General features: G+C 40.0%; 1 pseudogene; it reads left to right on the top strand.

The window, feature by feature from the left end:
- Positions 1–8,383: 8,383 nt before the first annotated feature.
- LOC101578738 lies at positions 8,384–10,308 on the top strand (annotated as a pseudogene).
- Positions 10,309–11,310: the final 1,002 nt, after the last annotated feature.

The following is an 11,310-nucleotide window of genomic DNA, read 5'->3' as shown; positions in this document are numbered from 1 at the left end:
GGGATAGGATATCACACAAAGTTCTAGTGTGTTGTGGACATGGATAATGTCCATAACACTTACTGGTGTCTAGGTATCACTTGTAGGACTGAGCTACTGCTATTTCCTTAATATCCACCCTGTAAACCCAGATAGAATCATGACCCATAGGGTGCAGGACAAGCCATTTGTAGAGTATGCTGATGGAAATATCTTGCTGCTGTATACAAAAGAATAACTGAAAGACTGCTTTTCTATACCTCTTATTCTTCTGTGTTTAATTGTTTGCCATTTCGTGGGTTCTTTCCATTCTCATTCATGGAGTTGTGGTCATTTTGCTTCCTCTCTAGAACATCTTTTAGTAGTCTGTGTAGGTTTGGCTTTGTCATCATGAAGTTCTTAAGTTGTTCTTTGTCATGGAAGTATTTCACTTCTCCAGTATACTTGAAAAAGAGATTTGCAGGTTATATCAGTCTGGGTTCAAGTTGTTTTCTTGCAAGACTTGAAGTACTTTGTTCCATGTTCTTCTTGCCTTGATGGTTTGTGAAGAGAACTCTGCCATTATTCTGATGGGTTTTCCTTTAAATGTGATCTGTGTCTTTTTTTAGAGGCTTGTAGTATACTGTTCCTATGCTGAATTTCTGGAATCTTGATTATTATGTGTCTGGGTGTGGTTTTAATTGGGTAAATATTGTTTGGACTTCTGTATGCTTCAGTTATCTGAATGTCAGATAGTTTCCCCATATATGTGAAGTTTTCTGCTATTACTTCCATCCATATTGTTTTTATATAATTTGTATTGACTCCTTGCTTCTCACTCATGCCTATTGGTCTCATGTTGTACATCTTTGCATTTTCTCGCAGGTATTCAATTATTTTTTTCTGCATAGTAGTTGTTTTTAAGAGATCTTTTCTTGCTTTTTCACTAGCTGCAATGGTGTCTTTAAGATCTGAAAATCTATTCTCACTTTCATTCAAATGGTTTTTCCAGCTTTTGATTGAGGTTTTAAATTTCTGTATATCACTTTGGATCTGCTTCATGTATTCTATTTCTTTCCTATTTTACTTATTCAAAGATTCCATTGTTTTTCTATTCTGCTCTATTTTTATCAGTGTCTTCTTTAGAAGCACTTAGTACTTCTTTTAGTGTAGTGATCATTTCTTTTTTTACTTCAGAAATTATTTCTGATCTGATTTCCTCTATACTTTTCTGTAGCTGTTTCTTTACTTCAGACGCTGTTATTTCAGAGATTTCCGGTGTGTGATTTCCAATTTCTTCTATGCTAGTCTCTTCTGCATTTATTCTGAGTGTGCTCAGGACCTGAGACTGCCTTTTGTTCCTTCTCTTTCTCATTTTCTACAGGACTGTGTTCTGACCTTTGGTATAGAGCTTAGTTAGAGTTATTACCTTAGCACCGGGTCCGTATCTACCAAGTTCATACTCATCCAAGTGGGTATGGCTTGGATCCGGTTACTGTGCTCCACTTCTTCCTGTTTCAGCCCTTAGAGGTGAACCTTCTGTGCAACTCTGGAAAGATGTTCTGTTCCTGAATCAGCTGGGTGAGTCTTGCCTCTAGCCTCTTTGCAGGGAGTTCTCCTGCAGGTTCCACACTGGACCTGGGCTCTGGGTCAAATCAGGATCCGGTGGGCCCCAGGCAGTTTCACTCACAAGCTGGGCCTGGGCTCTGGGTCCAATGAGGATCTGGCGAGCCCTAGGTCATCCTACTCAAAGCAGGGCCTGGGCTCTGGGTCTAATTAGAATCCAGCGGGCCCTGAGTGGTCTCATGCACACACCAGGCCTGGGCTCTGCAATGAATGAGGATCCAGTGGGCCCCAGGTCATCTTATTCACACACTGGGCCTGCTCTATGGGTTTTGAACCAACTTTTTGACTCATTGATTCTTTATTTTGTTTTCTTAGTCTGAAATGCATTGATTTCTGCTCTGATCTTTATAACTTCCTCCACTGTTAGAGCTTTGGGCTTGACTTGTTCTTCTCTCTGTAGAATTTTGAGGTTCAATATTAGGTTGTTTATTTGAATTCATTCTCTTTTCCTGATATGAGAATTCTCTGCTATAAATCTCTTTCATAGGATTGCTTTCATTGTATTTCTTAAATTTCAATATTTTATCAGGATTATCATTTATTTGTAGATACTGTTTAATTTCCTTAATTTAATCTGTGATTCATGGGTTGTTTCATGAAGGTATTGTCTAATTTCAATGTGTTTATGGTATTTTGTGATTCTTTTACCATAGCTTCAAAATTTCATTGCCACATGATCTGATACTATGAATAGAATAAATTCAATTCCTTTTCATTGCTTAAGTATATTCCATAGGTTAGTATGTGGTCTATACTGGAAAACACCCCATGCACATATGAGAAGAATGTCTATTCTGATGTAGTAGCAAGAAACATTCTGTAGATACCTACTGACAGATAAATTATAGAACCAGTATCTTTCACAGTAGCATCAAGAAAAATTAAATACTTAAGAATATAGCAAAGAAGGTAAAAGGTCTTTGCAATGAAAATTACTCAGAAAAAGAGAACAAGGACTCTATCAGAAAATTGAAAGGTATCCCTTGCTATTGAATCGAAAGAGCTAACACAGTGAAAATGTCCATACTCACAAAATTACTACGCAGATGCAATCCTAATAAAAATACCAGTAGCATACTCCCAGAACTATGTAAAACAATCCTAAAATATGGTTGGAGCCAGAGGGGATCTAATATAATAAAAATAATCCTGGGTGATAAAGGCAAAGGAAGGGTCATCACAATCCCTGACATAAAGTTTTGCTACAGAACTACTGTGATAGTAACAGCATGATATTGACCAAAAAAACCCTCTTAGATCAATAGAGTTGAGTAGAAGAAGCAGAAACAACTGCAAACACACTCAGCCCTGTTATGTTTGACAAAAGAGCAAAATTCATCCCTTCAAAGAAAAAAAAATCCTCTTTAATAAATGGTGCTAGAAAAGCTGGGTTTCTACATGCTAAAGACTAAAAGGAGACCTGTGTGTTTCACCATGCACCAAACTAAAATTCAGACAAATAAAAGATCAAAATATTAACACAAAAATACTAAATCTGTTGAAAGACAGAATAGGTACAAATTTTAAGACATAGGTATAGGCAAAGATTTCATGAACAAAACCACAATTGCATAGGAAATATTACAAAAAATCAAAACTGATATACCATCTTATTGAAAAGAACACACAAAAAAGTGAAAAAAAAATCAAACCTCTCCAATGTAGACATAATTCAAAAATGGTCATTTAAAATGCGAACACACTTCTCAGAGAAATAAAGGAAATAAACATAAGAAAAGTGTTCAACATTACTGGTCATTTGATAGAAGCAAATAAAAACAATGCTGAGATTGCTTCTGACTCCAGAAATTATGGCTAACTATCTAGAAATCAAGGAATAGCACGTGTTGGTATGGCTATGGGGAAATTGGAACCCTCCTGTGCTGTAGGAGTGTAGATCAGTCCAACCACTTTGGGAATTAGTGTAGAGATTCCTGAGAAAACTAGAAGTAGAGGTCTTGCTTGATCCAGCTATTCTCCTGGGCTTCTTCCCAGAAAACTTAAAGTCATCATACCATAGTTAAAAATGCACACAAATTTTTAGCAAAATAGTTTTTAGTAACAGTCCCTGAAGCAACCCAATACCCATCTACCAGTGTATAAATAAGGTGTGGTTTTTCTGTACAATGGAGTACTACTCAGCTATACAAATGATAAAATTGAAGTATTTCTAGGTAGACGGATGCAGGTTTAGATGATAATTTTCAGTGAAATAAATTAGAGAATTGTATAAATATCTCATTTCTCTGGTATGACTAACTGAAAACACTAATAAGTACAAAAATGTATAATAGATATGGAGAAATCAGAAGAAATTTTTCAAAATGGAATGGGAAACAAGGAGGAAGGAGATGGAAAGGAAGGAATGGGAAAAACCTTGAGAAATGAAGGCTAACTTGGAATAAGAGCTTTATAAATAAGGAGGCAGAGAGGAGTTAACAGGTTTAAAAGGGAATGGGAAAGAAAGAGAAATCAAGATATATTATATTGGGTCCGGTGAGATAGTTCAGGAACTAAAGCGCTTGCTTAGGCAAGCTTAAGCAAGCACAGGGACCACTGTTCAATCGTGGCACCACATGCAGTGCCAGAACCAGTGCCATGGTGGGCTGCACTGGCCAGAATATGGGGATAGTGGTGCACACCTGTAATCCTAGCACTGGGGAGGCTGAAAGCAAGAGGATCACTAGGAGTCAGAGCTGTGTAATGAGACCCTGCAATAACTAAATACATAAAAATATATCATATTTAGGTACAAATTCCCTATGGTGAATGTAATAATTATGAATATATTCATTGTAGCTTTAAGTTAATTTTAAAATATAATTAACTTGATAAACACTTGAGAATAAATAAATATGATACTGGCAGAAACCACAACTACTGATTTATTGTTATTACTTAGAACTGCCCTCTAGCCACATGTAGTTAAAAATATAAAATGTGAAGGTGGTTAAATTCAAGCCCTGTTATAATAAACTGTGTGATCCCTGATCAGTTATTTAATGTTTTTCTAAAACCCATGTTTAACATGGAAATAGGAATATTATCTTAGTAGAGCTTTGTGCAAACATTAGCAATAATGTATGCACAAGAATAGGCACTCAGTAAATGGTAATTGCTATGACTAATCTTGATCTTCCAGTGAGTATAAATTTGATTTTAAATTTACTCTGAACATAGAAGCTGAACTTGATTTCTTTTAAAAAAAATTGAAATAAAGTATTGGCTCTTAGTAGTGATTGAGGATATTACCAGAAATAAATAGTTGTAACTTTTTGGTCATGTATGTAGCACATCAGATTTGGAACATAAGACTACATTTCTGTGTATTTGTCTATATTAAAATTAGATTACAGAGGCTTATCTTTTCTGGGGTAGACTTTTGGAACTTCTTTCATTCTTTAATTTCTGGTATCTGGTACAGAGTCCTCACTATGCAGCTTGGACTCCTAGTGATCCTTCTGTCCCAGCCTCCCCAGTGCTGGGCTTATAGGTGTATGCTACCATCCCTGGTCTCAGTGGCCAGTTTGGTATGGAGCCAGCATGGCATATGGTACCTGGGAGGGAACCTGAGTTCCTGCACTTGGCAGGCTGGTCCTTAGACCACTGAGCTATCTTGTCAACTCCACTTGTTTTTGTATTTTTTTCTTTTCTTGACAGATGATTTAAGAATCTTCCACAGATTACCCTGTGTACTATTTAACTGGGCAAGTACATCTGGCAGACAAAAGGATGAAGTCAATGCTTTAAGACAACTGTTACAATTACTTAATAATGAGAATCATAAGTTTTCATTGAAGTCTTCCAATAGGGATGAATCTCCTCTTTCTTCTGTATATTTTGTTTAGTTATACGTATGGCTTTTTTTTTTTTTTGCATTTTGTACCTTGAACTCAGTGTCGTGCACTTGCCAGACAGATATTGTGCTGCTGAGCTACATCCCTGACCCTAGTCATGGATTTTTATTCACATAAATACCACAGAAAACACCCATTTTCTACACTTATATTCATAGGAGCAAAGGAAGTCTTTCAATAACTCTGCGCATTGTAGATAGACCAGTGGTCTCTTGCCCCTGTATCACTCTTGTCACATTCAAGGAGGTGAGGAGGGACAAAGTTTTGCTTCTACCATAACTTTCTTCTTGCCTTTCTCTCTGCTTTTGTTCAGAGATTTTCCAGTCTCATTCATCAGGAAAGCATTTCAATTAATCTGTTTTTGCAAAGAGGAAAAAAAAGAAGAAAACGAAAACAAATAACAAGAACAAAGAATAAATAAAATCTGAAAGGTACACTAGATATACTAAAACTGAAATAAACCGAATAAAAGGAATAAACAGTGGAGATGAGCAAAAGGAGAAAAGATAGGAAAAATGGAAGGGGAAAAATCATGTAAGTATATACAATAGCTGAGATGATTATCTAATTTCTACCAGGTTTTTGAAGGTAGCAGTTAATGTTTAAATTTGTTTTACTTTTACTAGCTATATGTTAATATCTGTAATCTGAGCAATTCCATTGAGGAGATCAATGTTCACTATAACAACCATGGCTAAATACCTTTCATCCAGTCAATCTTAGCATGCTTGCATCTCTGTTTATGGTTCAAGAAGCCCAAGAATTCTAGGTTATTCTTTAACTTCTAACTCTAATACTATTCAAGTCTATAGGGTCAGTAAACACACCCAGCTTAAACATTTTTCAATTTCATTCCTTATCCCTCTTTCCAATTTTAAAGTTCTACATATTATTTATCAACACAGATATATTTTACTTGTTTCTTCATTGCCTGTCTCCCTCCAATATATTTTATGTGTCTTTTTTGTGTGTTTTAGGGAAGGGTCTACAGGATGTTCAGGGTCTCATCACTAGATTGGACTCATAGTGATCCGCCTGTTTACAGCCCTTGCATCTGCTTGCAGAGTGTCTTAATGAGATGAAGTTTTCATCATTTATTATTTTTTTTCAGAAGCAGGGATTGACACCCAGGCCCTTGCACTTGCCAAGGAAGCTTATTCTATTGAGCCAACTCCCAGCCCTTATTTTATCTTCTATCTCCAGAAATATGCTGGTCAGATAGAAAGCCCTCAATATATACTTTTGAATGTGTATTGAATGAACATAAAATTTCTATACCTAGGAGGTCATATCTTGTTCCTGTTTCATTGTATTGGATATTTGATATTAAAAAATTTTGTATTGAATTAAGTTAATGAGTTCTGCAATATAAGTCTTTAGGTTCTTCCAATTCTGCTGACATTTTTGCATAGAGAGAAACAGAGATGAACTGAACATTTGTGGTTCATGTAAGCTGAATACAAACTGAATATGTATGAAGACTTCAGGTAATAGTGTAACAAATATTTAGGAATTGAAAGAATGTACCAATGCATAGAATTTATTATTGATTACTTATTTATAAATCTAGAAATATGATGTACTAGAACCACATCCCAAAATTAATAAAAGTATATGACAATATAGCTCTGACTCATGAGTAAGTAGGAAAAGATTGGAAATAATGTTTAACAGGATCTATTATAAGTATATGTTACCAAGAAGTCAACATCTACTTATAGTGTCAAGGCTTCCCAATTAGTATGATCCATACAAATGTCTTCTTGACTCTTTTTATCTTGAAAAATGAGCATTTACTTAACAGGGAATGAATCATCTAAGGGAAATATTATTGTAAGTGATAAATATCCCCATAGAGGGTAAATGTAAACTATGATTGCTTTGAAAATGGAATAATACTTAGTTTTAAAAAGAGGAAACATAATTTATGCCAGATGGAATGAACCTGGAGTGCATTATAGTAAATTATATATACTAAGTACAGCAAGACAAAAACTGCACAATCTCATTCATATGTGAGGAGTCGAGAATGAGTTGATGTTTCTTAAAGGGCACAAAGTTTCCATTGTCCTATTTTACATCGTGGTGAAGATACTAAATTGTAATGAATTGCTTTTTTAATGATTTCTTGATTTTTATATGATTTTAAGTGTTTTCACCACAAAAAGTATATGAGAAAATATTTATATGAATAACTTGCATTTGCCATGTATAATGTTTACATATATCAAAACACCATGTCATGCATGACAAATACCTACAATATTTACTTGAAATTTATATAATCTTGGTTGTTAATTTATTTGACTTGAGAAATGCTTAGGAAATTAGTATAGCACAGGGGCTGGGGAGATACCTCAGTAGAATAAGTGCTTGCCTGGCAAGCACAAGGGCCTGAGTTCAATCCCCAGTTCCAAGAAAAAAAAAAAAAAAAGAAAGAAAAAAAACAAAAAAGAAATTAGTACAGCACAATTCTGAGTATATCTGGGCATGTCCTGGGAAGGTGACCTTGGAGTTCTACATGTATCTGTTTCCTGGCCCCTTCCTCTCTGAATTATCCTCTGTGCTCTGCTTCCAGCTGCTGCGAGAAGACCAGTACTTTTCCATCAGACCCTTCTGCCACTATACCTTGGAGAAGCCATTCATAGGCTGAAAACTGAAGCTGTGACCAATATCAACCATTCCTCCTCTAGGTTGTTTATGTCAAGGGTTTTGTCTCAGTGATGGAAAGTTGACTAGTGCAGAATACTGGAACCAGAGAAGAAGGATGCTGCTGGGACAGTACCTGATCATGTGGTTCAAAAGCCTTGGAAATTTTAAAATATATTGACACAAAGTTTATTTAAAATGACTTGGCCCAGTTGAAGCATCAGAGGCTGTGGGGGAGGGCAGTGGACTGGGCAGCAGGGAGGGGTCAGGTGGGGGTTCAGCGGCTGCGGTGGATGGATTCACATGTGTCGGAGCTGTTCCACTGCTGCTGCCAACCTGGAGGGTCCTCATTCGTGGGCAGAAACCTCAAGGCGTGTGGAGGGGTGATAGGGGGCGGAAGTAGTGGCTGTGTGGGCCTGAAGGGGAAGAAGAATTGAAGAAATCAAGGAGGCAAAGCCAACAACCCCCCCACCCCCATACCTGCCCCCAGAGGCAGAAGATGGAAACACCGAATGTAAACTGAAGCTAGTGAACCTATCCCAGTACCGCTTTGAGCACCTGGTGACACAGATGAAGTGGCGGCTCCAGGAGGGACGTGGCGAGGCTGCCTACCAGATCATGGGAGGAGGACAATGGGCTGATGGTGGGGCTGGCTGAGGAGGAGATGTCAGCCTCCCTCAAGACTTTGCATCAGATGACAGAGAAGGTTGGTGCGAATGTCACTGTCCTCAGGGAGCGAGAAGTAGACTACAATAGTGACACCCCCAAGGAAGATCATTGAGGTGCTAGAGTGGAAGGTCCCTGACAACCAGCAGTTCTTAGACTTCCTAGTGGCCATCCTGGGCAACGTGGACTCTGGGAAGTCAACCCTGCTGGGCGTCCTGACCCAGGGCTAGCTGGACAATGGGAGAGTCCGCCTGGCTCAACCTTTTCTGTCACCTGCATGAGATTCAGTCAGGCTGAACCTCCAGCATCAACTTCGAGATCCTAGGTTTTTTTTTTTAAACTTTATTTATTTTTTGCAGGACCAGGGGTCAAACTCAGGATCCTGAGCTTGCCAGGCAAGGGCTTATTCTAATGAGCTGTCTCCCAGCCCCGATTCCTAGATTTTAACAGCAAAGGACAGGTGGTGAAATACAGCGACTCACAGACGGCAGAGGAGATCTGTGAGAGCAGGTCCAAGACGATCACCTTCATTGACCTGGCCAGCCACCACAAATACCTGCACACCACCACCTTCTGTCTCACCTCCTACTGCCCCGACTGTTCCCTGCTCCTGGTCAGTGCCAACACTGGCACCACGAGGGAACGTCTAAGGATGGCATAGGCCCTGGAGTTGGCCTTCTTCATTGTGGTCAGCAAAGTGGACCTATGTGCCAAGGCTATGGTGGAGAGGACAGTACTCCAGCTGGAGTGGGTCCTCAAGCAACCTAGCTGTCACGAAGTCCCCATGCTCATCACCTCTGAGGATTATGCTGTCACTGCCACCCAGAAGTTTGCTCAGTCACTTACTGTCACCACCATCGTCACACTGTCTAGTGTGTCTGGGGAAAGTCTGGACCTCCTCAAAGTCTTCTTGAACATCCTTCCCCCATTCTCCAACAGCAAAATGCAGGAAAAGCCCATGCAGCAGTTGACAGAATTCCAGGTGGTAGAAATCTACACAGTACCAGAGTTTGGGACAGTCTTTGGCGGGACACTTTCCACCAGGATCTACCACAAGGGTGACCAGCTGGTGTTGGGCCCCATGGATGATGGCTGCTTCCTAGAGTTGAGGGTTTGCAGCATCGAACCTAGCTTCTCCATCGTCCATGTGCTACAGGCTGGGCAGGCTGCAACACGGGCCTTGGGGACTTTGACCATGCTGTCCTTCACAAGGACATGGTGATTGTGAGTACCAAGATGAACCCCACCATCTGCTCCGTGTTTGAGGCAGAGATAGTCAAACTGTTCCATCCACCACCATCCAACAAGGATCCCAGGTGACAGTGCATATGAGCAATGTGAGTCAGACAGCCGTGATGGAAAAGATCCATGCAAAGACAAGTTGTGGACTGGCAAAAAGGCAGTGGTTCATTTCTGATTCATGAAACACCCCAAGTACCTGAAGGTGGGCACCAAGTTGCTGTTCCAAGAGGGTGTCACCAAAAGCATCAGCCATGTCACTAATGTGCAAACCATTTCAGCAGGAGAAGCCCAAGTCAACATGGGCTTTTGAGTCCCCCAGGCATGGAAGCTGTTGTGCATCCTACAATATATAAGGTAACTTCCAGCCATGCTATACACTGACCAGAGCCGTGTGTGTTAATATGCTAGGGATAAAGGAGTGCTATCTGCCAACTGCTTCCTGCCACCTTTCTGGAGAGGTGTCAAACTTGGTGTGGTAGAGAGAGGCAGTCCTGCAGAAAACAGAACTGAGAGTAGTGCCCAGCTGCTGCCTGCCCACCTGGCAATCAGGTTGGCTCAGCCCTGTCAATCCTGTGACCTGCCTACCAGAAGGAGCTCATTATAGCCACTGTGGCCCACTATCAGGACTGTGTGTGTCTCACTGTGATCTCTGCACTTCAGGAATTGTCACAGCCAGGGTGGCCAATGAAAACACTCCTTTATCTATATATCTTCTCAAGGCCATGTAAGTTACTCATTTCTCCCTGGGTGTGGACAACAGACACTGATCCATTGAAAGTGGTATAGTGAATGGCAGTGCTCCTCAATATGCTGTGGTGAAACCGAGGGTCCATTCTTCAGCTTTATTTACTGCACTTTCATCACTCAAGGGCCATGTCCCCAGCTCCTCCTGTGACAGGCCCCAAAGGTGCTACTTGTCTTGCTGGCCCAGGTGTGGGGCTGCAGTCTAAGGCCTGGCATACTGAAGGCCAGCTGCATGTCACTCAGTCTTGTCCTTCCCTCTGAAGTTGTCAGCCCTCATCAAATAGTGCTTTACTTTCCAAGACTGGTGGCTGCCCACTCACTAGGACCTGACCCACATTTCCATAGCCCTCCATCCTCACCCCACTTCATTTTAGTAATTTGTCATGCCTGTCCCCTTTTCTCTGTTGCCGGGAACCAGGAGGAAAGGGAAAGATGTTGCCCTGCTTCTTAGTCTTTAACTATGGATTCCTTCTTTCCCTTTTTTTAGCATCCTGGGTTCCTATGGACACAGGGATTTGATGATTGAGGTTTCTCTCTCTCTCTCTCTCTCTCTCTCTCTCTCTCTCTC

Source organism: Octodon degus, unplaced genomic scaffold (genome assembly GCF_000260255.1).
Source record: "Octodon degus isolate 3935 unplaced genomic scaffold, OctDeg1.0 scaffold00198, whole genome shotgun sequence".
NCBI classification, from domain to species: Eukaryota; Metazoa; Chordata; class Mammalia; order Rodentia; family Octodontidae; genus Octodon; species Octodon degus.
Note: the sequence above shows the minus strand (reverse complement) of the source record. Positions and strands in the feature narration are given on the sequence as shown.